The sequence below is a fragment of the Carettochelys insculpta genome, chromosome 3 (assembly GCF_033958435.1).
Source record: "Carettochelys insculpta isolate YL-2023 chromosome 3, ASM3395843v1, whole genome shotgun sequence".
Lineage (NCBI taxonomy): Eukaryota > Metazoa > Chordata > Testudines > Carettochelyidae > Carettochelys > Carettochelys insculpta.
This window is the reverse complement of record NC_134139.1, coordinates 76,823,010-76,849,540: the sequence shown is the minus strand read 5'-3', so window position 1 is coordinate 76,849,540 and position 26,531 is coordinate 76,823,010. Positions and strand designations below refer to the sequence as shown.

General features: G+C 46.1%; 1 long non-coding RNA gene across 2 annotated transcripts in view; it reads right to left on the bottom strand.

Moving 5' to 3' along the window:
* LOC142010342 (uncharacterized) overlaps positions 1–26,531 on the bottom strand; it is a 206,402-nt gene that overhangs the window by 138,031 nt on the left and 41,840 nt on the right. Inside the window, exons 2-3 of one of the 2 annotated variants that reach the window (XR_012644773.1) lie at positions 11,986–12,085; positions 1,609–2,005 (exon numbers count right to left, since the gene is read on the bottom strand). This is a non-coding gene — a long non-coding RNA (uncharacterized LOC142010342). Of the gene's footprint in view, positions 1–1,608; positions 2,006–11,985; positions 12,086–26,531 lie in introns of those variants that run through there. The other variant, XR_012644772.1, reaches the window with a different exon arrangement.

Sequence of the window (26,531 nt, the reverse complement as noted above, 5' to 3'; positions counted from 1 at the left end):
ACTCCATTAAACAGTGTCTCTCGGATCTTTTCCATTCATAGCAGGGTTTCCAGATGATAAATGCACAGATGGCTCAATTTTTTGGAATGAATGAGCAAAATACTACTGTAGGTTTTTGAGTTACAGTGGAACTAGTCCTGGATTAAGGCACTGCCAAAAGAAGCAAAGGTGGCAGAATCTGATCCTTTACTACTGTCTTTTTTAAAGGAAAGCTTTGAGCAAATTTATATCAGGGTCACTCTTGAAATTATCTTGATTTATGTTTATCTAGAACCAAAAGTTCACCCTCTTTCCCCACTGGTGTTGAGAACATGTGGCCATCCACCCCATCCCCTTCTCTCTCATGTTGAAATTTGAAGCAGAAGGACTCTACCAATCACCCACAGACGTCACTGTAACCTTGATTGATCATATCAACTTTTGTAATTCATTATTAAGTGGCTCATGATAGGTTAGCAAAAATCCTAATTAGTAACCGCGACCATGTCAATGGTTGAAACCTTTCCCCATCACTGACACGTTATTAGATGTTACTTTCCCCATCAGTGACCTTCCCAATGCTACCCACCAAATCAGTGATAAGTAGCTCTTCAATGTCTCTCCTGCAGCTCTTTACAGCCACTAAAATACTGTGATTTAATCATTAACTAAATCTATGTTATTAACCAAACCAGGATGCTTTTGCTATGTTGTTAACCAGTTGTGGCTGATAAAGTTCTTGGTCATTTTGCCAAAAGAATGGACTATATTTAATAAATGAAACAATCAATTCACACTACCACATGTGGTATCTTTAGGGCCATGTTGATTGGTAATTTGCTCCTGAGTTGTCTGATGAGTTTCATTGCACTAAATCAAGTAGGGTTGCAATAGCAAGAGGAGCTGTTTGCTGTGAACAGCATGAAGATTGCCCAGCTGCTCCAGCCCTCCCAATAGCCTTAGCCAATTCAGAATGGTTTGTGTGTGTAAAAAGTAACCCTTATAGAAAAGCTAAGTGCAAAGCCTAGCTCTTATCAATATAAAGGCTGTTCATATAGAATTTCCCAAAGTCTGAAATCTCACGGTTATTTGCAACTACTGTCTCCCATATGTAAGCCTTGGTCTGAACTCACCCTTTCCCTGCCCTGCCCCCACCATGCTTTCTTGTTTACAGCTGTACTTATTCCCACATTGCAGTATCCCACGGTACATTGATCATTCCAAAGCATTCCATATTTATGTGGATTCTTGACTCTTGCTGGAAGGAAGCAATTTATCATCACACACTCCAACAGGTCTCCAAACAGAGGAGTCTGTCTCTTTCAAAATAATCATTCCAAGCCTTATGGGTAGGTCTGCCCATTACCCCTCCCCTTACTGACCCCCAACTTATGCACAAAATTACATTGACTTCTCAGAAGAAACCACTACAGGTACCAAGCTTTTTTTTTTTTTTTTTTTTTATTCTGGCAAGGCTGAAAATAGCAACTGTTAACAAATGTTTTGCCTTTCACAAGGCTTCTCACTGAGAGTCAGCTGTTATTTCATTTAGTAAAAGTGCCAGCCCTAAGGGGGAAGATAGACACTTAATTAGGTTAGAATAAACTTCAAAAAATGTGCCTATTGAGAAGTGATACCCATAATGCTTTGCTGCATAGGACCCTTGCACTGAATTCTAGCTCATGCTGTGAAGAACACTGAGTTTAAGCTTCCCGAATTTTTTTTCCCTTTCTTGTGCTTCATGTACTGATGACTTTGTTTCAGTCATCATAAAGCACCAAAGCTTTATTCCTTCTTTTACTTGCTGAAGCAGATAGATCTCTAGGACACAATGCTCAGCTTGTGTGGAATATCCTCTTCAGATTCCTAAATACCAATCCATCAAAGAATCCTTATTTACACTAAGCATAATGTGGTCTGAGAAAAAGCTTTGGAGAACTTAGCTTGAGCTGTGTAATTGTCTTGTGGAAATCCATAAAACTAAGATCTTAGCAAATCTTAGCACGTGGATGCAAGAAGCTTCTTCCTGTAAAAAGAGAGAGAGTTCATACTAGCCTTACTAGGAATGAAACTACAACCAGGTCAGATTCAATCATTAGATGTGACCTATTACATGTGTTTGTGTTTCCTTGCATTCTGTGTCAGGCAACAGAAAGATTTGTTTGTATATATAGCAGTCATCTTTGATGTGAAAGTGGAAATAGCAAATTTCCATTCCAGGTCTCACCTATACACTTAAGGAGTCTGTCCCACTAAAAATTGACAAAGTTGTAAATATCTTTCAGAAGCCATTCCCATGCTTTACAAGTCATGGGACCCCTGACAATAGGGCAAACATAATAGGAAGTTAACACAGTTGTGAGCGTGTGTACCACCAATACAAAGATCAGGAAGATCGAGGGAAATGTTTCCAGTGCATCCCCAGCTGGATGAAAGTAGCCTGGCTGTCACAACACTACCACCAAGGAAAGTTTAAGAGCAGTGCCATTTTCTCAATGCAGTAAACAAGGCCATAAAAAGGACAGCTGGAAATTGAGCCACATAGCAATGAGTCACTGAGCCATTTGCACTTCACTGGCTAACACAAGTGTCTGCAAGTTTTTTTTGTTTTTCTTTTGGCAAGGTGTTGTTTTTCATACCCCTTTTTCCTTTCCAGGCAGAGGCCATTGCATGGAGCTCATCCAGATTCAAACTCTTGTGGTAAGTGTTATGAGCACCTTACACATTGTGTTACAGTACATGCAAAGCCTAAGCAGCCTTCAGAATGGTGAAGACTCTTAGGAGGACACGGATATGTGAAACACTGGAGAGGAGGAATGGGGAGATGCTGGCCACACTCAATGTTTTGAGCACTGTAGAGCTCTGGTTCTGGTGCTGTGGAACAAGCTCAGATTGGTGGGATTACATTGTTTGGTAGATATGGGAGGATCAGCAGTGGTTAGAAAAACTTCTGTATGCATAAGGCCTCTTCACTGAGCTTTGTGACTTGTTTTTCCCCTTGCCCTGAAGTGCAGTAATAAAATGAGACCTTGACAGTTCAGGAACATGGGACAATAGCTCTGTGGAAGCTTGCAATGCTAGATAGCTACTGGTCAGTGGGCAAATCTTAAGTGGGGACTGCTGTCATCCAGGTAGCAAAGGCAATCAGTACCCTTCTACTACAAAAGACAGTGACTCTGGGAAATATACAGGACATGGGACAGTTTTGTGGGGCAACAGATGCAACACACATCCCTATCTTGGCATGAGACCACCTCGCCACAGAGTGCATAAACCACAAGGGGTACTTCTGCACGGTGTTGCAGGTGTTGGTGGATCACAAGGGTCATTTCAGACACATCAGTGTGGAATGGTTGGGAAGGGTACATGACACACACATCATTAGGAACTCTGGTCTGTTCAGAAAGCTGCAGAATGGAACTTTCCCATAGTAATCTTCCGGTCTGGGAAGAGACATCGAGATGCCCATAGTAAGCCTGGGGAGATCCAGCTTACCCTTTTCTCCCTTAGCTCATGATATACCACCCAGGCAGCCTGGACTACAGTAAGGAGCAGTTCCACCAATAGGCTGAAGAAGTGCAGAATGGTAGATGTGCATTTGCCCATTTAGAGGCCAGGTTCAGAAGCCTCCTGACTTGGTTAGACCTCAGCAAAATCAATATTCTCCTTGTGATGTCAGCCTGCTGTATACATCACAATTTATGTGAGCGCAACAGGAAAATTTTATGCCATGGCGGAAGGCAGAGGCCGATCACCTGGCCACTAATTAACGAACAGCCAGACACCAGAACAATAAGAGCACAGTGGGGCGCACTGCTAGTCAGAGAGGCTTTGAAATACATCTTTATGCATAGTGAGACAGCAACATGATAGTCATGTCTGTTGCTCTTAAGGAGGTGCCCTCTGAATGATAACATTTAGCCCATAAAGGAGTTTGAAGAACAGAATTCTCTGCTTCAGTCTTCAAGGATGAGAATGTTAGAGAGATTCCCAGACCCCGAGGCATTCTTTTTAGAAGACAAAGATGAGAAATTTTGCAAGAATGAGGTGTCATTAAAGGAGGGTTTGGAACAAACTGATAAACTTAATAGTAACAAGTCACCAGGACCAGTTGGCATTCACCCAAAAGTTCTGAAAGAACTCAAATGTGAAATTGTGGAACTATTAACTGTAGTTGGTCCTTATCCTTTAAATCAGCTTCTGTACCTAATGAATGGAAGATAGCTAATGAGACGCTGATATTTAAAAAGGGCTAGATAAGTGATCCTAGTAATTATAGATCAGTAAGTCTAAAGTCAGTACTGGGTAAATTAGTTGAAACTATAGTAATGAATAAAATTGTCAGACACAGAGGAACATAATTTGTTGGGGGAAAAGTCAAAATAGTTTCTGAAGAGGGAAATCATGCCTTACTAGAGATCTTTGTGAGGGGGTCAATAAGCATGTGGACAAGGGGGATCCAGTGAATATAGTACACTCAAATTCCTAGAAAGCCTTTGAAAAAGTCCCTAACTAAAGGCTCTTAAGTAACAAACTGTCATGGGATAAGTGGGAATGTTCTCTCCTTTATTCCTACCCTTTGTATCCTGTCTTTTTAACCAGTCAATGAGAGTGGTTACTAGTGGTGTCCAAGGGTCTGTACTGGGACCAATCCTATTCAACCTATTTATAGATATTTGGAGAAAGTGGTAAACTGAGGTGGCAAAATTCACAGAGGATACTAAACTACTCAAAATAGTGAAGAATAAAGACTGAAGAACTTCAAAAAAATCTCACAAAATTAAGTGATTAGGCAACAAAATGGCAAACTAAATTAAAAAGTTTATAAACACAAAATAATTCACAGTGGCAAAAATAATCCCAGCTATACATACAAAATGATGTAGACTTGGAGTCATTGTGGATTTCTCTCTGAAAACATCCACTCAATTTTGCAGCGGTAGCCAGAAGCCAATAAAATGTTCAGCATCATTAAACAATGGATAGAAATGAGAGAATGTCTTACTGCTCTTATAGAAATCCATGATTCACCCACATCTTGAATGCTGTGTACAGATGTGGTCATCTCACCTCAAAAAATATATTGGCATTGGAAAAGGGTAACCCCTTGCCCAACCTCCAATGTACAAAGTTTGCCCCCACTCCCCACTGTGCATAGTCTTTGTATGCTGGCTGGACACGACACTGTTCTTAGAACTAAATATAATTTTATTTTTGCATCACCGCTGTGTTGCATGCGCTTCTTGGGGAAGTGGGGGTGGTGGTGAGGGATGTACGTATCGGGGGCAATCCCTTGGGCCCCTGAATGAAGCTTTCCCAGAGGATGTCCCTGATGCAGATCCCATCCTGGTGGCTTGGAGTGCGGGCCAGTTGCTCATAGCCAGGGCTGGACTCAGCTGCCCACCCTGGGGTGGGAAATGCTTCGCCCCTGCCTGCCATGATATTGGGGAGTACACAGCAGGCACTCATCACAGCAAGCATCCAGACTGACCTCCAGTCACATGAGCACACAGACACCACTGTCCCTTCAGGCACCCAAAGGCCTGCTCCACCATGTGGTGGGCTTCGTTCAACCTGGCATTAAAGACCTACTGGTTGGGGTCAGGGTGGCTGTTGCAAGGCCTGCAGCCCTGGCTGATGCAGAGGTGTACACTGTTCACCACCATGCAGAGGGGCATGGTCAGGTCCTGACCTGGGAGCTCCCACAAGGGGACATATGTTCTGGCCTCCATATGGCAGCAGAGGCTGGAGTTCTGGAACACGTGGGTATTGTGGCTCCAGCCTTCCCAGTCCACTTAGATGCCCTGGAAGTGCCCCATCAGGTCCATGGGAGTCTGGAGCACTACCCAGTGGTAGTCCTTGTGGTTGACGTAGGTCCCAGCATGCATTCCAGGGCACAGATGGATGTGCCTCCTGTCCAGGGCACTGAAACAGTTTGGGAACCCAAGCCCCCTCAAAGCTGGTGATGCCCAGATCCAGGTTTGCTATACAGACAGCTCTCTGGAGCACCACTGCCTTGATGGCCTTCACCACCTGCATGGGATGGAGGACAGGCACTGCCTTGATGTCATGATGGGCTGTGCCATGCTCTTTCCCTCACCCTCTCTACCAATGTTCCCCTCAACAGCCTAGGAGCCCCCTCCCTCCTCCTTGTGGAGGATGCCGAACATCCATGAGGATAACCCCAATGGTGCCTTGCCCACCCCAAATTGGTACCCCATGGACTAGTAGCAATCCAGGGTGGCCCACTTCCCAATAGCCGGGGGTGGGGGGCCTCATTCAGGTGTCCCAGTGCCTCAGGGCAGGGACAAGCCAGTAGCAGAGCTCCTGGAACTCCATCCTGCTCATCTGGAAGTTCTGGTACCATCTGACATTGGCCCAGGTCCTCCAGCACCCGGCACTTCCACCAGTTGGAGCTGCTCAGGTGGCTCCAGGGGCACTTGGGGGAGGAAGGGCCTGGAGCAGTACCTGGTCAAGGGGTTCCAGTATCCCAGAGGGGAGAAAGTATACTGTGGCCACAAGGACCATGGCCAGGTGGGCGACTAGGGCCCTACTGATGGGCAGCTCACAGAGACGGAGCCGCTGCTGTGGGTCCATTCTGCCATTATATGGCATCTGCTGTGCCTTGTGGAAGTTGGGTGGCCCTGAGCCTGTGCAGGGCATGGATGCTTGGGAGAGGCCCTGTCTGCAGCATTTCCTGCTCTCCTCTTTCAAAACACATCTCTGGCTGCATAGACACTTTCAGAAGAGTGGTCCACTGCTCGCACGTGGACGCGATCTTTTAAAGAAGCGGATCAGAGGAGCGATCCGGTTTGTGCGCGTGGGGATGTGCTCTTTTGAAAGGCGCTGTTCTGGGGATACCTTCCGGATGATCGTCTTTTGAAAGCATGGCGTAGTGTAGATCTTGCTCAAATGAAATGTATGGGTAGCAGGTTTAAAACTAACAAAAGGAAGTTTTTCTTCACACAGTGCACAGTAGGCCCATGGAAGAAGATGTTTTGAAGACCAGCACTTTAACAGGCTTCAAAGAAGAACTAGATAAATTCAGGGAGGTTAGGTCTGCTGATGGCTACTAGCCAGGATGGATAGGAATAGCATCCCTAGCTTTTGTTTGTCAGACACTGGACATGGATGACAGCAGAGGGATCACTCAAAGGACTACCCGTTCTGTTCACTCTTTAGGGCCTCTGGCATTGGCCTTTGTTGGAAGATAGGATACTAGGCTAGACAGACCTTTGGTCTGGCTGTTCTTAAAGCTTCTAAATGTCGCCCTCCCCACAAGCAGTAGTGACACTGGTTGCGAGAGCTTTCTTGTTTTCACTCAGGGGACAGTAAAGGAGTTCATGGCAGGGAGTTTGCAGAGGGTAAGGAAGGGCAAGTAGCACTTTGCCATCACAGGGGGAGGAAGTGTCCCTGGGAGCAGAATGCAAGACTGCCCTTCACTCGCCCCGCTTTCCCACATTCTGGGGTGCCAAAGTGGGAGGGACAAGAACATGGTGGGGGGCATGTGGTTCATCATGTGCTGCAGTGGGGCTCTGTGGTGCCGTACTAGGTACCTCAGGAGCTCCATTTACCACCTCATCAGCTGAAACATCTCCCCCTGGGACTGGGCTTCATGCTCTGAGCGCTCTCCTGTCCTCCCAATCTGCCTGCATGTACTCCAACATGGTTTTTCTGCAGGCATTCAACTGTGCCCCAGCCCTGCAGGCAGCTTGTACGTGTTCTCGGAGTGTTTGCCTCAATGATGTTATGAAGACAACCAGGACAGTCTGTCAAGATTATTATTCCCTTGCTGTGTATATAAAACAATTTACAGACTTATAGAGAGCTGTAGTTTGCTTAAGGGGCACAGGGAATTAACTCTGCTTTAAAACACTTGGGTCCAAACAACATTTGATATTTAAACAGAAACATCTTCATGGATTCAGTTGGGGCACACTGAAGCTATTTCCATCCCTTCACACACTTCACTCTATTGAAATTGCAAAGTGCATAAGTAGTATTTGCATAATATCTTCACAAAAAATAAGCCACTCTGGCTCACATATGGGGGTTGGCAGGAGGAACTTATGTTTGAGATAGAATATTAGTGAACAAGAATTGATTGGCACAAAATAAGACTCCTTAAATCATAACCCCTAATCTAGACCAAATTTATTATTTCTTACAAAAAAAATAATGGCAGGATAACACCTCCCGCTCCCTATCTCCAAATTCTGTTCTTACCAATTCCACTCACAGAAAGCCAAGGTACCATAAAAAGCAAACAAACTTGAATTCCCCTCCAGTATTGCTGGCCTGACAGAAGAAAGCTATGAGAATCAATTCTTGTCCATTTTCCAGCCTACGCTGGCAACCTCAAGAAATTTCAACACCTATTTGAGCTTTTATAAGTTATCCAAACTCTAATCCTGTTGTCATCTTTGGTGACAGGGGCACTGCCAGGTGAATTTTGTTTTCTTTTTAGACTTTGCAGTTCTGTTCCCATTCTGAGGAGTGGCAATACACCTTCACAGGTAGCAATGTACAATTTCTCATCTCCAGACACCTGGCCATTGATGGTATTTTTTACACTGCACCTGGGAGCAAACTTTCTATCCCAGGCAGGTAGACAAACCAGCAAAGCTCAAGCTAGCATGCTAAACATTCCAATGTGAACACTGCAGCTTGAGGAGGAATTCAGGCTCTCAAGTTCACCTGAGCCTGTAAACTTGAGCGCACCAATGATGTCCACACTGCTGTTTTTAAGCGCGCCAGCTACATACACATCTATAGCATGCTAGCTCGTTGGGTACACCTTAAAAATCTGCTTAGCTTTGTCCCTACCCTTGCCACCAAGTAGCCATCCCAAAATTTGAAAAACAGATTGACAATCCCAATGCTGATGATCATTGTATAAGATGAACAATTTGCAGATAAAACAAATTTTACAAGCAGGGATAGCCAGAGAAAGTGGTGACACCTAAATGTAGCAATAAGTGAAAACACTATGCACTATATACAAAGTTAAAATAGTTGGGGGCAAGGGTGTGTGGGGATTAGAGGGGAGAGAATGTGGCTTCTGCTATATTTCCCCAGGCCTTGAATATTGCTAACCCCATCTGCTCAAAAATCTGGTGTCAGAGCCCCCTGAAATCATGAGAAAAACCCCTCCTCCAAAACATTTCCAGATTAATTTAGAGAAATTCAGCCAGATCCAAAAGTCATTATCCAGCCCAAACTTCCATTTGTCTTTATGGAAGTTGTGTCCGAGTAAGGAGTAACTAAACCCTGAGCTTCAGGATAGGTTATACTGTCTAAACATTGATTATCATGGCTGTCGACCAATAGGAGTCAAAAGAAAACCAAGGTTATAAACCATAGCCCTGGAGAAGCATGCGTGTTTGGTATAAAGAAAGCACATGCGCACAGCCTCGTGGGGGACGTAGTCAGGACTGATTAAAGTCCCTCCTCCCAAGGTAAGACATCTTTTGACATGGTTGCATTCCATCTAATAAATATTGAAAGAGTTATTGGATAGTAACAGAGAGGAAGCCGTGCTAGTCTATACACTATCAAAACAAAAAGCCGTCAAGTAGGACTTTAAAGACGAGCAAAATGGTTTATTAGGTGAGCTTTCGTGGGACAGACCCACTTCTTCAGACCATAGCCAGACCAGAACAGACTCAATATTTAAGACACAGAGAACCAAAAACAGTAAGCCAGGAGGACAAATCAGAAAAAGATACTCAGGGTGAGCAAATCAGAGAGTGGGGGGCTGGGGGAAGGGGGAAGGTCAAGAATTAGATTGAGCCAAGTATGCAGACAAGCCCCCATAGTGCATAGTGCATACTTGGCTCAAAGTATGCACTATAGGGGCTCATCTGCATACTTGGCTCAGACTAATTCTTGACCTTCCCCCCCACCCCTCCGCTCTCTGATTTGCTCACCTTGATTGTCTTTTTCTGATTTGTCCTCCTGGCTTACTGTTTTTGGTTCTCTGTGTCTTAAATATTGAGTCTGTTCTGGTCTGGCTATGGTCTGAGGAAGTGGGTCTGTCCCACGACAGCTCACCTAATAAACCATTTTGCTCGTCTTTAAAGTCCTACTTGATGGCTTTTTGTTTTGAGAGTTATTGGAGTTTCCTGAGCTTAGTGACACATGCTGAGCTCTCAACTAGTGCTGGTTGGGAATTTCCCTGTAATCACTGGTCCACAGAATCTCTCTCACTCTCTCCTGAGAAGTGACTATCCAGTTGAGTAGCTCTGAAAGAAGAGACTGAAAGAGACCCACCCCCATATAGGGCACACACCTATAGTAGGTTCAAGTTACTATTTTGAGTCAGGCAGAGCAGTAATTCCCACAACCCAGGTAAATCCACTAACTATGAGGCTGCTGTTTATGCTAGGGTCAGTCTCTCTCCCTCACTGAAAAATTTCAAAAGGTGTCAGTTTCATCCCAGGGAAAAGTACATTTTTGAAACCTTATGAAGGTTTGCAGGTTCTCACATCCATCTCAAATGTTTAGAATCATCCATCAGGAATAAAGGAGCAATGCTTTAGCTCAGGACTGGCTGAACCACTGTCTAGCCTCTCTTGCCAGTGTAGACAGAAGTACTGCAGATGCAACAGCCTGTTCTCCTCTTAACTCTAGTCCAAGACAGGGACTTATACCTGGAAGTTATCCAGAAGTCTCACCTCAGGAACAACATTGCTGAACTAAAGAGTATGTGTTTGAGACTGGAACCATTAATATAATGGGCTGTATGTTGCCATAGCAATTCTGTTTTTAAAACAGAACCTGCTATGTGAACAATAGAGGACAAATAAGGCAACATTATAGGCCAGGGTCTGCAATGGACTCTGTGCTCTAGCTCAGATACATCTTAAGTTGTGGGATTTAGAGGAACCATGAACCAAACATACATTCTTCAGAGGGCTTCCTGGGAACCTCCCAGTCAGTCAGTTTCACCTTGCATGAGTTCCCACTCCATTGCATTCAAGTCAGTATAAAATTCAGTCAAATCCAAGGAGCTTCATTTTGTGTTGAAATTACATGGAAACTGGTCATTTCAGGGTCTCAGCCGTAAACAATATAGCGTCCCAGGGTCATTTGAAAGTTATTTTCAGCCACAGAATGTACTTGAATCTTTTGCCAAACCCAAGCTGAGTTTCAAACTTTAATGGAACTATGATAGTTTTGTATGTTTTCAAGTTCTGTGGAAAAAACTTTTGGAAAGTATTAACAGACTTTAAAAGCCAAGCGATTCGGAGTAGCTCTTTTCTCTATATAGCATGTAGGACCATATTAATTCCTGGTATAGACCTGAAGTAGAGTTATATCAAGGACAAATCTGACTTGCTATCTTCAGAGAATAAATTAGCAGTAAGCTTCTTACCTTTAAGTTTTATACATTGCTTTAACATCTCCCTTCCCCCACCTGTCCTTCAGAACAAGTTATACCCTTCGATATTCCAGTTACATGACTCATCCCACCACATTTCTTTAATGCTAATTATTTCATAGTTACATTTATTCACTAGTATTTCCAGTTCTTCCTGTTTATTCCCCAGATGTCTTGCATTAGCATACAGATACAAGATGTTTATTATTATTTTGCCACTGCAGTCTCTCTGGCTTCTTTTTTCCTTGCTGTGATTATCCATGACCTCCCCCAGATCTCTATATTTTGGGCTAACCTATGACTTTTTGTCTTCTGCCCCTTCCAACCTACATTAAAGCCCTTCTTCACTAGGTTAGCCAGCCTGTATTCAAAAGGTACTCTTCCCCTTCAATAGGTGGATCCAATCTCTGCTCAGGAGTTTGCCTTCTAACAGGATCCTATAGCAAAAGGAGCCAAAGCCCTATTGCTCACACTATTCATGTTGTGATATCTTTACCTCCAAGTGTGTCTGCCCAGACCCCCATCCTTCACTGTAAGGATGGATGAAACCACCACCTGTGCCTCCTAAGCATCAATCCTACTTCCTGGGCCCTATTGTCACTTCTGCTCAGCTCAGACCATACCTTGCAGTATTATGAATGGATGATCCTCAGCAATCATGCTGTAATGTCTCAAGCAAGGACCCCTGGCAGATGCTATAGCTCCTGGGATGTCCAGTCAGACCTGCAGATGGTACAAATGTAATAGTATACAATTAGGTAATTCCATATGGTAAAAGCTGCAGAATAGCTTTTTCATTATTGCAATTATAAAAGCATGACCAGACGTTCAGCCTATCGAATAATTCTATTAACTGAACATTCACATAGGTCTTTTCTAGAACTATGCAGAGAAGACACTGCCTGGAGCAACACTAATAAACTGTTTCTTTGTTAGAGTTGAAGACTCATTATATATTAAAATTTTGAGAGCAAAACCCTAAAACAGAGGAAGTATTTCCTGGCGGGTGGGAAACACTGAAGCTTCAGAAAATGAAATTGTATCCTTGATAGGATCTGTAATAAAAAAAAACTTAACAGTTCTGTACTGTACTTTCCATCTATAAGCCTCCCAGTGTTTGACAGACACCTATTAACTCAGCCTTGCAACACATAAAAGACCACAAACTCAGAGGTCAAAGATTATGCCATTTCTATGCCAGCTGAAACTATTTTTAAATGTATCACTGTAACATTATCAGCAGTCAACAAATGGTGCTAGCCCTGCTGCTGTTACAAGTGGGATTTTTCCTGAATGACTCAGCAGCTAGCCCTTGAAGAAATGCTGGTTATCGGCTGTGGAGCTGTTAGAATGATATGCATCTCACCAGTAAGCTTTTTTTGGCTTTTGTGTGCCACAGATACTAAGAATTTATTGGTAAGTTGGCCTTCAGGGTATACCCATATAAGCAAACAAAAGAGAACACGATGTCATAATGTTAGTCATCAGCCTTCATTTTTGTCTGCCTTTTAGGCTATAGGCGCATCAAGGCAGGGATTGTCTTTGTATTCTTTGCAGCCCTCAGGCAGCACAGTCTGTGCTCACAAAAGCAAAAAACAACATGCTCACCAAAAGTAAAGTATTATCCCCAGCACAGATATGAGATGACAGAGGTATGACTTCCTAAGATTCCACTCTACTGAGAAATGATACATGGCCAGTCCAGGAATAGCTTTCAGTCCTAACCCTCTGAACCATAAACCTGTTGCCTAGCATTGTGTCCAAACCACAGAGCTACCCATCCACACCCACCAACAACTGTTTCTCACATTTGTGCACCCTTATATTCTTGCTTAGAACTACATGGAGCTGCTCATACTTTTTTATCTCCACAGCACCCATCAGTATATATGTAGCAGCTCTCATATGGAGCGATTCCAAAGCAGATCACAATCCATAACTATTCATAAAGTGATTATTTACTTGCCTGCCAAGTACAGCAGAGGTTCCTTAAAATACTTCTAGATTTACAGTAAATATAGACAAAGGACTGCCATAAATATTTTCTGCTCATCCCACACCCTGTACAGTCTTAATGAAAGTTGGGCGTGGGGAAGAAGGGTCTTTGCAGAATGCTCAGAAAGCCAAAACACTTTTGTCTGACAAAGATTAAATGAGTGTCATTTTGGATTTGCACTGGTGTAAACAAGAGCAGAATTTGGCTGCAGATCAAACACTCACATACTTACCTCAATAGTAGGGACCTAGTTCTGTTCATAATTGAACTCATTTAAATCCAACTTCAGTTGGATTTAACCACGGATAGAACTCAGCCCTCTTTCAACACAAACCAACATTCTCTGAATATTTGACTGTCTCATTCATTGAGCCAGGGCCATTGTGAGGACATTTTGTTAAACTGAGTTGTATAAAGTGTTTATTCTGATCATTCTAACTGAGAGTCTGTGGGCTTGATTCAATGTCCCAGATACTGCAGGAAGTGGGTAAATACAAGTTTAATCTCCCCGATTTCAGTAGCAATATTCCCGATTTACACCAGCCTATGTTAGAAGAGCTAGCCTTTTGCTTTCTAGGTTCTGAGAAAACAATCCTGTCAGAACAGAATTTGGGCAATGGCTACATACAGAAATACTACCATGCCTGCTTTAGATTAGGGGTGGGCCCATTCTGGGGGGCATGAAATTTCATAAAGGGGTGCAGCACAATTGGCTGCAAGGTATCAGGTTCATTTATCTCATCACAAATGTTGAAATGTTACTATTTGTGTCTTTGTATTGCTATACAGATAATGTAAAAAACTATTAGTTTTTTTTTGTTTTGACTAATATTACTGCTTTTTTTGTTTCAAACCACCACAAGTTTCAGTTAAGTAGCACTTTAAAGACTAATGAAATAATTAGGTGAGCTTTCGTGGGACAGACCCACTTCTTCAGACCATAGCCATACCAGAACAGACTCAATATTTAAGGCATAGAGAACAACAAACAGTAATCAAGGTTGACAAATCAGAAGAAGTGATCAAGGTGAGCAAATCAGAGAGCAGAGGGGCAGGGGGAATCAAGAATTAGATTAAGGCAAGTATGCAAAAAAGCTCCTGTAGTGTCCCAGAAAATTTGCATCCCGATTCAAACCACGTGTTAGTGTCAAATTTGAATATGAAAGAGTTCAGCAGTCTCTTTCCAAAGCAGAGTGAAAATTCTTCTTCAACAAGATGCAAACTCTTAAATTATTAACAGAATGGCCTGGTTTGGATTATGTGAGACAGGCTGGGTAGGGCGCCTGCTAACTGCAGAGATGAAGAGTGGGGCGCTTCCTAAAAAGTTTGCTCACCCCTTCATTAGATTACCAAGATTCAAACTTTTCTCTCTGGTGAATGGTGAGAAAAGGAGCAAAGGGCTGCACAGACAGTCAGGGCAAGACAACAGTGAAGAGCGGGGAGAAAGAAGAAGAATAGCTTTGTATTACGTGGAAGTTCCTCTGCTAATTTTGCATGGATCAGGCTGTGTGGTTGAGTGGAACCAGAGAGCAGTCACTTCAACAGCCTGCAGCTTTTCCAGCAGAAGTTAAAGCGGCTTGCAGCAGTATTAGCTGCACTTCAGTGGCTTTTCCCTCCTCCTGTAGTGCACTGCTTGGCAGTAGCCAAAAAACTCCAGCAGCCTAGATGTTAAATGGGCCATGCTATCAGTGGTTGGAAGGAGTAAGGCGGATCAGAGGGACACAGCATGGTTCCCAAAGGAGTCACTGATTTGTAGAGCACAAACACTCCACAAGCTCAGAGAGAGAGAGGAGGCTGCGTCAACACAACAACCCACTTCATTAAAACCGATTAATGCTGGGTTTTAAAATTTTGGTTTTGAGCATCCTCACCTTCCCCCATGCTCCCCACAAAAAAGACACACCCAACATTGCTTCCATGCACAAGTTGCCAAAATGGACTATTGCAGCAGGGTATTGTCAGAACCTATCCTACAGTTCCTTGAGCCCCATAGCCTTCTGGGTATTTTTACTGGTGCAGCATGGGAAATATCTGATGACATTTCCCTCATTCCCCAGCTGTGTTAATCAAATGTCCCTTTTTCCAGGGGGTCTGGCTTGCCTATATAAGACGTGTGCTTTTTATAGGGGAGGGGAGGAGTAGTAAACTGCTTAGGAAAGGTTAGAAAAAAAGATTGTGTTTCCCAACCAACTGGTTCAGAACAGGATGTAAAAGCCCTGGGTCTGGATTTAGACCCCCTGGCAAAGATCCTCAGATCAATAATTTTGTCTCGAAGGCCAGCCACTCTAGTGAAAAAAATTTGTGTGCGCCTGAACAGCAGAGCTACAAGCTGCTGTGGACACATTCTTGCACGCACTCCTTTCCAGACAGTGTTCTCCATGGCACACCAGGAGGGAGGCTCAGAGTCCCTGTACTCTCAAGGAATCAGCTGGAGGGGTCCAAGGAGCCAGCCTGGACTGGGTGAAAGTGCAGACCCTCCTGGACCTGTGGGATGGGGAGGATCTACTCTAAGATCCCAAGGTAAAGCACTAATTCCCAAGCCTAAGCCGGATGGCCACCACCCTTGGAGAATGAGGCCAACCACTGCTGCTACATGGAGGAAGTCCAGGCAAAGGTGAAGGAGTTCCAGCAGGGATGCTGGCCAACAGTCTGGGGCAGGATACACCACCTGCCTGTGGATTTAGACCTCCTGGCAAAGACGACCCTCAGCACAAGAATTTGCACCTGAAACGTATGTGTAAGTAGACACGGGCACTACACTGAAAACACAATAGATCATTGAATCAATTATGGCTGCTTACCAACACTCCAGGGCAGGACATACCACCTACCAGGCGTGGATCTGGATTTAGCCTGCCTGGCAAAGTAGATCCACAGAACAAGAATTTTCATCCTTGCACCCACTCCCAGATCTGGAAGTGTATGTGTAAGTAGTAGACATGGGAGTCACATGGAGAATGTAATAGATCATCAAATCAGTTATTGCTTGATTGGTCACTGCAAGCCTTACTTGGAGAATTGTGGTAACTGTAGAGGTACTACATTGACATCAATAGCCTTTTGATCAGGCCCATACAAAAATTTGGTCTCAAAGGACAGTCACTCTAGTGACAAAGGTTTTTCTTCTGCTGACCAAAATGCCTTCAGGTACCCCAGGGGACATCCTGTCTGCAGTAATCAAGGCTCTATCGTGCCTGCCTCTGGCTCTTCTTAAAGCCTCTGAGAGGCCTGTGAAAGCTCATGGCAGGACCCACCACCTGCCCATATGCCCAGCAGGCCCACAGGAAAGTCTTAGCTCTGAATTTAGACCTCCTGGCAAAAAAGATCCTTAGAGCAATAATCTGCACCCAGTCCATAATCTAAGTACCCACAGGTGTTACACAATGTCCACCTGATCACCTTACCCATAGGCATAGGAAGTGCCATTGAAACGGGGAAACCGGAGGTTAAATACAGAAAGGGAGCCTGACAAACAGCTGCCACGCTGGACCAAGTACACTTTAAATCCTTTAAATCCGGTGAAGGGCAAGTCTGGTCCCAGCCCCTGCCTCTGGGCACCTGATGCTCTTAAGCCAGCCCTTGAACATTAGCCTCTGAGGGAAACTTCCCCCAGGGGGCTGCAAGGTCCCCAAATAGCTATCAGCCCCCCAGTATCTTAGCCAGAGGGGGGGACTTCCGCCAGGCGACTTCCTTCCAGGCCCCCCACCACACGCAAGCTCTCTGGCAGCTTGCACAGCATGCCTCTTATTGGTTCAGAGTCAAGTCATGTGATGCAGCTGGGTGCAGGAAAGTTCCAGACTGCGTGGTGCCTCTGGAGGGGGGAAAAGAGGAAGTGGGGGTCAGAACAAAAAACATAAAATGGCTGAAAAGAAGTTTCTCATCCTAGAATACAAGCATGACCCCCACCCACAGCCTTGCTGCCACGGGGTGGCAGGGAGGGGACAGGACAGAGGCTGGCACCAGACAGCGCAGAAGAGAAGACTACGACAGCTAGCAGAGATAGACACAGAGCCTCCAACCACAGCCATGCTAATAGCGAAGAAAGATTTGAGCCTCTCATACAAGCATGACCCTACAGCCACAGGCTTCCGGGTGCTCAGCTGAATTGGTCTTCCTGTTACCTAATTCCTGCACACCTGAGAGCAGTGGGGATGTAAGAGGCCAGAGCAGAGAACTGTGGGGCATTGTGGGACACATACAGGACATCTCTGGAGGCTACTGAACTCAATTTAAAAAGACATGACACTTCCTCACCACCCTTCATTTAAAATTTTAGATTCAAACTGAATGCTACACCTGTCAGGTTACAATATTACATCTATTTTAGTGCTCCATAAATTGAGCTAATGGAATTCACAGCGAAGACAGGCACTTGGTTAAAAAAAAAGGCTAATTGCCTTAAAATTGATATTATCTTGTAGCATAGACATAGCCAGAGAGAGAGAGCGCGCTCCTACAACCTTTTTACAGCCAAAAAATCACTTCCCACCTTAGGAAGATTGTCAGGATTCCGCTGTTTCAGGCCATTTTTCCCTCCCTACTTGTCCAAAGGTGAGTAGCAATTAGCAACAGAAACATGAGGAACAGTAGATATGAAGGTACTGTCAGTGGGATAGTCTTCTGAGTAGACAAAGAAATTGCAAGAGCACTTCTTTTTAAAAAAAAACAAAAAACCTCCCATAAAAGAATCTTGGATGGTCTTACACTTCCATGGGAAGACAAACATGGAAAGTAGAAAGGTTGAGAGAGACACTCCATAGTGACTGTTCTCACTCTCCTTGATTTATTTTGACTCACTCATCTGACCTGGAGATGACCTCTCTCAAGATGTCAAAAATCCCTTTAAGTGTGTTTTTCAGTGTACTCAGTCATCCACACTGCCTATTGCCGACTTCATCACCCTGCACCCTCCACACGAGGGACAACACAAACAGAATGAAAGGGAAGACCTGCCAGAGGAACTGGAGAAGGAAGTAAGCCATCCACTGCTAAACAAAAACAACAACTGTAAGAGACAACCCAGACCAGACCATGAAAACTGCCAGATCAAAACAGACACAGAAGCTTTCCAGGCTTCAAGGTGGAAGCGGGGGTGGCAGTGGGGAGGAGAAGGAATCTACCTGCCTTTTTGGGGGGTGGGGTGGGGTGGGGTAAGCCTTTTCCTGGAAATAAACACAGAATGTTCATACTGACATGCACAGAAAGTTGAAATAAGGTGTTTTCCCTCAAAATAACTCCATGGTTTCTCACTTAATGGTCAAAGGAATCTTAAAAAGGTTCAGATGGATATTTTCTGTGACTACTCAGCCAAAAAGAGAGAGAGACTATATCAGCACAATATTAAAAACCAACCCTCCTCAAAAAAACAAAGCAGCAGCATCAACAACTAAAAAGGCCATAATTCAAGTGTAATTCTAGTTACGAATCACTGAACTATGATCAATAATTTTTCCTCATTATTCACAGAGCTCTAATTCTTAGGTGCGTGTAGTCAATAAGAGCTCATTTTCTGAGGATTTTAACTAAATCATGGGCAGTAGAATCAGATAACCACTGCTTTAGTTACCAGATGAAAACATTATGCAAAGCACTAACCACCCCACTGTACCATTATTCCAACAATCCTTATACAGATCATTTATTTTTCTAACCTTAACAGACGGGGGTTAAATTCCACCCTGGCATCAGCAAATGCAGTTCCGCTGAAATAAAGGAAGTTGTACACACACACACACGCTGCTGAATTTGACCCCTTCTGGAGCCAAAGATGACAGATGCAACATTGTGAATTAAACAAGAACGACTGAGGTACCTCAGACAGCTGTCAAAACACAGCTCAGAAACAATATTTAAGCATTTCTTATCAGTGTTTATTCATTCCAGTTTTGCTATTGTAGAGAAAACCTCACGCGCAAGTATGTACATGAGCAAATCTATAGTTAGGAAGCCAAGTGTTAGGTAAATAAGAATCTACATGCTCTACCCATGCTATGGGTGACTATTCAATGTAGGTAGCTAATATACATGAAGTACTGAGGCCTTGTGTATCAGCACCCAATTCTGAGACGCTTGAAATAATATTTGTCACAGGACAAGGACCCAATTTTCTTGACCCCTTCACTGCTGAGACAAAGCAGTCTAACATACAAAAATGCCCCCTGTGAACTCCTTCAGCATTAGGGGTATCAGAGCTACTGAAAAGGCTTTATGTCTACCCACTCAAGAGCTGTGGGAACTCAGGTGGGCAAGGGGTGCTGCAGTATTTGCAAGTTCTGATCCTGGCCCTGCAAGCTTGTGGCTCAGCTCCTTCCAACCCCCATGTCCAGCTCCTGGACTCTTCTCACACCCAGGGCTTTCAGCTCCCACCAGCCCTGCTCCCAGTGGCTCCACCAGGAGCAGTGGCCATGGGATCCCACAAGCAGGCTTAGCTCCTTCTGGGTCTCATCTTAACTGCTGGCTGGCACTGGCCCCACTTGCAAGTACCGTGCTCATGACCCTACACCCCAGTGTGGCAGCAGCTCAGCTCCTCCTGGTCTTACCACAGTTCTGGCCCCTGGGCTCTACTCATGGCCCTTTGCCTGGGGCTTCTGGCTGCCACCAGCCCCATTCCCAGTGGCTCTCTGCTCCAGCTCCTCTTGGTCCCATGGCCAGGGCTTCTCACGCAGGGTCCTGACTACAATACAGCTGCAGCTCTGAGCCCAGGGCTCTGCTCCTGAAGCAGGTCCCAACCTTGGCAATTGCTACTTCTGTCTGCCTCCAACTCCACCTCCCTGTCCGCACCAGAAAAAGCACACCAAAACCACCCCTCCTCTGTGGAGCATGAGTCATATCTACTGAGTCAAATAAAACTAGGCAGGATCATGCCATAATTTGATGCCCTCAAGTCACTGTTCTCATTTTCTTAGTAACAACTGGCACTTGGCAAAATGGAAATGCTATGTGAAATTAAAAGAAAAAAGATACAGCTGGGCCAGTCTTATTTGCTTGCTGCCAGTGAAAACCCAAACCCAGGAGGCCAGGTTTTAAAAAGAAAACATGTCATTGTCTGAGTGTGTTTTATGTTTAGAACATGGTTTCCCAAACTGGGGGTGCCCCCCCGGGGGTTGTGAAGAAATTCCAGGGGGGCTCAAAGCAACCCAGCTCCGCCCCCACCCCCCCGCCAGCCATTCCCCCTACCCCCGGAATAAAGAGCCAGCCCTTGCTTCCAGCTGTCAGCCCCTGCCATTTCGCATGGGCAACCTGGCACAGCTGCTGTAAAGAGCAGGCAGCTGACAAAGGCCCACATGGAGCTAGCTGCCTCCTGCAAAGCTGAGCAAGTGTGGGTTACATGGGAGGAAGAGGATGGGGTTAGATGAGGGGCTGGTGCTCAGGCATGTGGCTCACAGGTGGCTGGCCCACAGTAAGAAGTGCGGGGTGGGGTGTGAGGGTTTCTCAAAAAATCAAAGGGGGGACCCCCAGGCTGCCAAAAAGTTTGGGAACCACTGTTTTAGAATGCACATCAGGCATTCCTGCTTGCTGTGCTTAGTTAAGATTCTGGTGTCAATAATTTACATGCTCTATCCTTCACCTATGTACAGTAAACCCTCAATTTAACCAACCAATGGGGGGAGGGGGGTCCATGAACGCCAGAAGTCTGTTCTACCCAAGTGGTTATATTATATGATGATGCACTGACCTTCCGAGCCCATCACTCACCATTGTCCTCTGCCCTCCCTTCCCCTCACACCTCCATCTCCCTCTCCCATCTACCAGGACAAGAGCTGAATGCTGGCCTGGCTCCTTCCACCTCCTGCAGCTCTTAGTGCTGCAGCTCCTCCAGCCCCAAGCCACACGCATGAAGGTGGAGCATGGCCACCTCCAGCCTGCCAGCAGCCTCCACCATACCTGCTTCTTAGCATCATTGCAGGCAGTGACGGCTGGGTGCCATCATGAGCCATGCATGGTGGGGTGGGGGAGGAGAGCTCCTGCACCTAGGTACGAATTTACTACCACGGTTAAGAATTCATATTGTTTCAGAGCTCTATATATGGTGCATGGGGGTACTAAGGATTTATCTATTTTTAGTCTCATGGAACAAATCCACTACCTGTTGTTAAATAACCCAAAATTCTCTAAACGAATTCCCAGTTCTTTGCACACCTCACAGAAGGAATCAAGAATAGCATGTCAGATGTCCTGTGATAAAAATGGAGTAGAGTGGAGACAGGCTCATAGCACTATTGTGTTTTTTTAATTGCAAATACCCCTTGTTACATAAAATGAGAATACCACATTAGGCCGTACTGCTATGTGATAGTTCAGGACTTTTGAAGAAAATGGATGGGAAAAGAAACAAACCCAGCAGATTCTGCTAGTGGGAAGACTTTTTAGCATTAAAATCTCATTTACTAATGGGAGAGAAGAGCAAATTGGGCCTAAGTGTTCTGCCTCAGGGAGAAATGCTCCTGCTGAAGCCAGGAGCTGAAGACTAGGGCCCTTTCGGCAGCTGTGAAAAGAGGGCCTCTCACTAGAAAGAGAAAAGGTCATTCTGCTCGTCAGTCTCCTTAGTATCTCTAGATTTACACACCAAGAGATTATAATTGGTCTCTGTCTTTCCCCCCACCCCAGGTTCACTTCCAGGTTTATAAAACCAGTGTATTACACTCGGCAGCTGGGGTGAAAAGGCTGCATAGATCACTGTGTTCTTGAGAGATTATTGGAGAAGTCTTGTACCTTTCCCATCCAAGGAGACTTTTCTTGCCCTTCATTCAGAGTGCCATGGAATCCCATTCAAGTCACTTGGAGGAGTGTCAATTTCACTTGGGTGAAAAGTTCCCTATTTGCACCATGCATCTTTCTGGTGTGTTGGCAACGCTGTTCCTCGTTGCTACCACTCTGATGTACGTGGGTTTCAGTGAAAAGAGGAATATAAGGTTGCTATACAGTAAACCCTCAAGCCGTGCAAGGGTTGTGTTCCTGCAACCCCCACCTTACTCAAATTTTCATACAAAGTTGAGGGGAGACAGGATCCAGGCTGCAGCCTGGATTCCAGCTCCCCGGGGTTTGCAGGAGCCAGGGAACTGACCAACCCACCAGAGCTTGTCAGTTTCCTGGCTCCCAGAGTGGTGGGAGCCAGGCTGGTTCCTGGCTCCCCTTTTCCCCACTGTATGCAGGACCCAGGAAACTGACCAGCCATGAGCTAGTTAAAAGGACTCCATGAGCCAGTCAGTTTCCTGCCCTTCCCCCCCAAGCGGCTGGGAGCTGGGAACCAGGGGGCAGCCTGGCTGCTGGCTCCCCTCCAGCAGCCATGGTCAGTTTCCTGGGTTGAGCCAGGGAAGGGGAGCTGGGAACCAGGAGCAGCCTCGCTTGCAGCTACCCTCTGCTCCTTGGACGCCTGTCAGGGGCAGCAAGAGTCAGGCTGCTGCCCCTGACAGAAAATTTCCCTGCTGCTGTCAGGCAGCAATCTCCGACTTGCAGCTGCGCCTGACAGTGATTTCCCGCTCCTGTCAGGGGCAGCAGTCACATGAACTCAAGATGCATGCAACCAAGTCGCATGTGTCTCGAGGATTTACCGTACTTTGTACCCGAGTGTAGAAGAGTGACACGCTAGTGGTCAGTGCCCACTTGTGGTAAGGCTTTTCCCCCTCTGGTGACCCCTCCTGACAACTGCTCCTGTTTCGTCCTGCTCTGCTTCTTCTTGTGGCTCGGCTCTTTTGCAGAGTCTCTTTCAGTCCCTTCCTGGGCACCCAAAACAGTCTAGTGACCTTAGGCCAGGTCTTTGGTCCAGCTCTGGGCTCTCATTTGAACCTTTTTGGCTGCTCGTAAGGAAACAAAGGCCCCTGCCCTACGCTGGGCTCCAGTCCACAGACCCCTTAGCAAGCAGCTATGAACTGCTCCCTCAGACCCTTTGCTCTCCCAGCTCGCCTCCAAGTTCTTCCTGGGATCAGTCCTCCAGACTCTGTCCCCCCTAAACTCTACAGCATTTCTCCAGCTCTTGTGCTGAGCTTGAGCTCCCAGGATTCTGCTCCTCCCAGAGCTGCCCTCTTTTTGTGCTTCCTTCACGTGTAGCAAGACTGTGGCTGGGGCAGCAGGGTCTGAGTGGAGAGCATCTGTTGTTTCATATGCCAGTCGCGAGATCTTCCAGGAAGGCTATCTCTCATCTGCCTCCTCCATGGCTCTCTGGAGGCCTCTGGCCTCCAAAAACCTTATCTCCCTGGGGTCCGAATGACTCAGTAGCTCAGTTCATCTCAGACTCACCAATGCACTTTTCTCAGGCCAGGACCCCAAACCTTACTTGCCCTCTGTTATTTTGAAGGTGCAATCACCCTGTTCTGCTCAGCTGGTACACATCCCTACCCAGCCACTAGTTCCTCCTCACTGGGGCCTGGCTCTTCTTCCCCATGCCCCTATTTCTCTCCAGCACTTGTTAATGTTTTACTGGAAGTGAGAGGTCCTGCCCGTCAGAGCAGGTGGTACTAAAAAGTCACAGGATGGAGATTTATGCAATTCACAAGCGATTAAGGATGTCCAGACAACTACAGCATAATCATACAAGAGACCATACTTGATAGGCATCCTCTTGTCCTAAGAAACCCTAAAGCAGGGACAGATTGAAGCGATGAGGCCCTAGGCACAGCATGAAATACTGGCTGCCTTGTAAGGGAGTGGAGGGGCAGCAGAGGTTGCAGAGAGGAACAGTGGTCCCTCAGTATTGATCCCAGTGGAGGTTTATCTGCTATACTATTTACCCTAGCAGATGCCTCTGGGTGCAGCAGGGGCAAGAATAAGCCCTGCCTGCCCCCTTCCCACCGCGGGCAGCGCTACATTTCAGACCCAATTACACATTCTTGGTCCTGCTGTGAGTGCAGGAGACTGGATTTAATGAGGTCTCTTCCAGTTCCAATATTCTAGGACTCCCTCCTCTTCGCATCTTCCTTGTCTCCCACTTAAAGTGTTGGGAATTTCTTCAGTAAGACTCATTAACTTGGTGCCAAAAATTAATGCTTCCACAGAGAAAGCCACTTATCTTAAATTCAAGATACCAAGGAATTATGGTCTTCTCTGGTGGTCTGATGTTTAACCACCACCTGCAAAGTTATTTCAAATAAAACCTTGGTTTTAAGGCTTAATTTTTTGAAATGTTTGCCATGTCTGAAAACTTTAATATTTAATCTGTCCGAAGATAGATTATTTTCGGGAAGGCTTGACCATTATTCCTTCAGCTATGGGAGTATTATTTCCTCCTCGTGTACTGCCAGCAAGGGTAACGCTACCTGGGAACTCTGGGTGCCTGAGCCTCAATAATCTGAGCTAAAAGCCAGCTGGCTCTGAGCTAAGACTGTGGAAGAGACTCATTTGCTCTAAGTGCCACTACGTGGGACATGATAGGTTAGTCTATAAGGTGCCACAAGACTTCTTGTTCTCAAAAGCTACAGACTAACACAGCTGCCTCTCCGATGCATGGAACAGTGAACCACACCCAGTAGGTGTGTGGGTTACACTTGCACTAATTTTATTGAAAATTGCCTTTTTATGCAAGTCTTTTCCTATTCCTATGAAGGACCAGAAATTAAGACCAAAACATACAAAAATGCTAGTCAAAAAGAGGGTTACCATATTGTTATTCAGTGTCTACCAACTCATGTTGGATTAGTACACCACAGGGCTTTTCTTCTGGTGGAACAACGCAGAACATTGTTCCACCACCTCTACCCACTGCTGTGTTTTTCTAGAGGCAGCTGGGCGGCTCCAAGCCACCCGTGGCTCTTTAAGGAACCTACCTCCCCGTCCCTCCCTGACAGCCTCTAGCCAGCTGCACCATCCTGCCCTGCCAGGGCACTGCTGCCAGACCCAGCCTCGCTCAAGTATGTGTGGGGCTGGTGCAAGGGAGGGCTGGTAGGGGCCCAGATCAGTGGCGAGCTGGAGTGGGCCAGGAGCAAGGGGCAGCTCAGGCCCCACTGGGGCAACCTAGTCAGGCCCCAAGTGGGGATGCCAAGATGTGTCGTGGGCCCCACCAGGATGGCCTGCTTGGACCTGGGGGTGGGGTGAGAAGACCCACTCGGGCCCCATGCAAGGAGGTATTTAAGCCACTGGAGTGGGGCGGCTCGGTTCCCACATGAAGCAAATTGACCCTGCCACAGGAGGGCTTGGGTCCTGCAGGCATTGGGGGTGGGGGAGAAGGAGTGGCTGGGGCACTATATGTGGGGGCTTGGGCCCCATGCAAGGCAGTGCAGGCCTCTCTGGGAAAGGCCTTTAAGCTGCTGGGGTGGGGGCAGCTCAGACCCTGCACAAGGCAGGTTGGGCCCTGTGCAGGGGACAGATTGGGCCCTGCTGTGGTGGCTAGAACCTCCCTAAAGGGCAGTTAAGCCAGTGGGGGACAGCGTGGGCCCCATATGGGTGGGCAACTTAGGCCCCCACACAGGGCAGCTAAGCTGCCGGGGGTTGCTTGGAACCTGCAGGAGGTAGTTTGGGCCCCTGGAGGGCGGTAAACCCCCAGAGGTAGTTTAGGCCCTGCCTGGGTGGGGGGCACTTAAGTTGCTGGGTTGGAGTTGAGCCTTGGGGCAGAAGGGGTGGTGGTTTGGGGCTTTAGTTCCACTGCCTCTTTTTCCAGAAAAACAGCACTATCTAGTACAGCAATACAATGTGAGTTGGCAGATACCGACACAGCCTCTCAGAGTTCAGATATGGTAACCCTAGCCAGAACTGCAGGGGTGGGGAGTGTCTTGGAGAGGTAGCCAGGTTAGCCTATCTTCACAAAACAAAAATGCAGTCCTGTAGCACCTTAAAGGCTAACATTGTGTTACGAGCTTTTGTGGGACAGACCCACTTCTTGGAAGGGGTGGCCCACAGGCAGCAATTAGAAGACAAACGGGCATCTCTGGAGTGGGGAGAGGCAGCTGGGCCTAGTGGTTACATGGGAGGTCAAGTCACTGTGAGAGAGAGAGAGAGAAACCCCATGATGGGGGATTTCAGTGGGAGATGGCAGGAGGCAGCAGCAGGGTAAGGATTTCCAAGTCCTCTCATGGGGATATCTAAGTCACAAACTCTGAAAATCTTGTTGACAGAGTGGAGTAGTAGAATGTAGGCCTGTTGTACACCCACGGGTGGCAGGTTTGGCATCCGGCTTGGCATCATGCGTATGGCTATCAGAAGGTTTGTTGTGCTGTACTGAAAGTTATGGAAGAATATATAAAC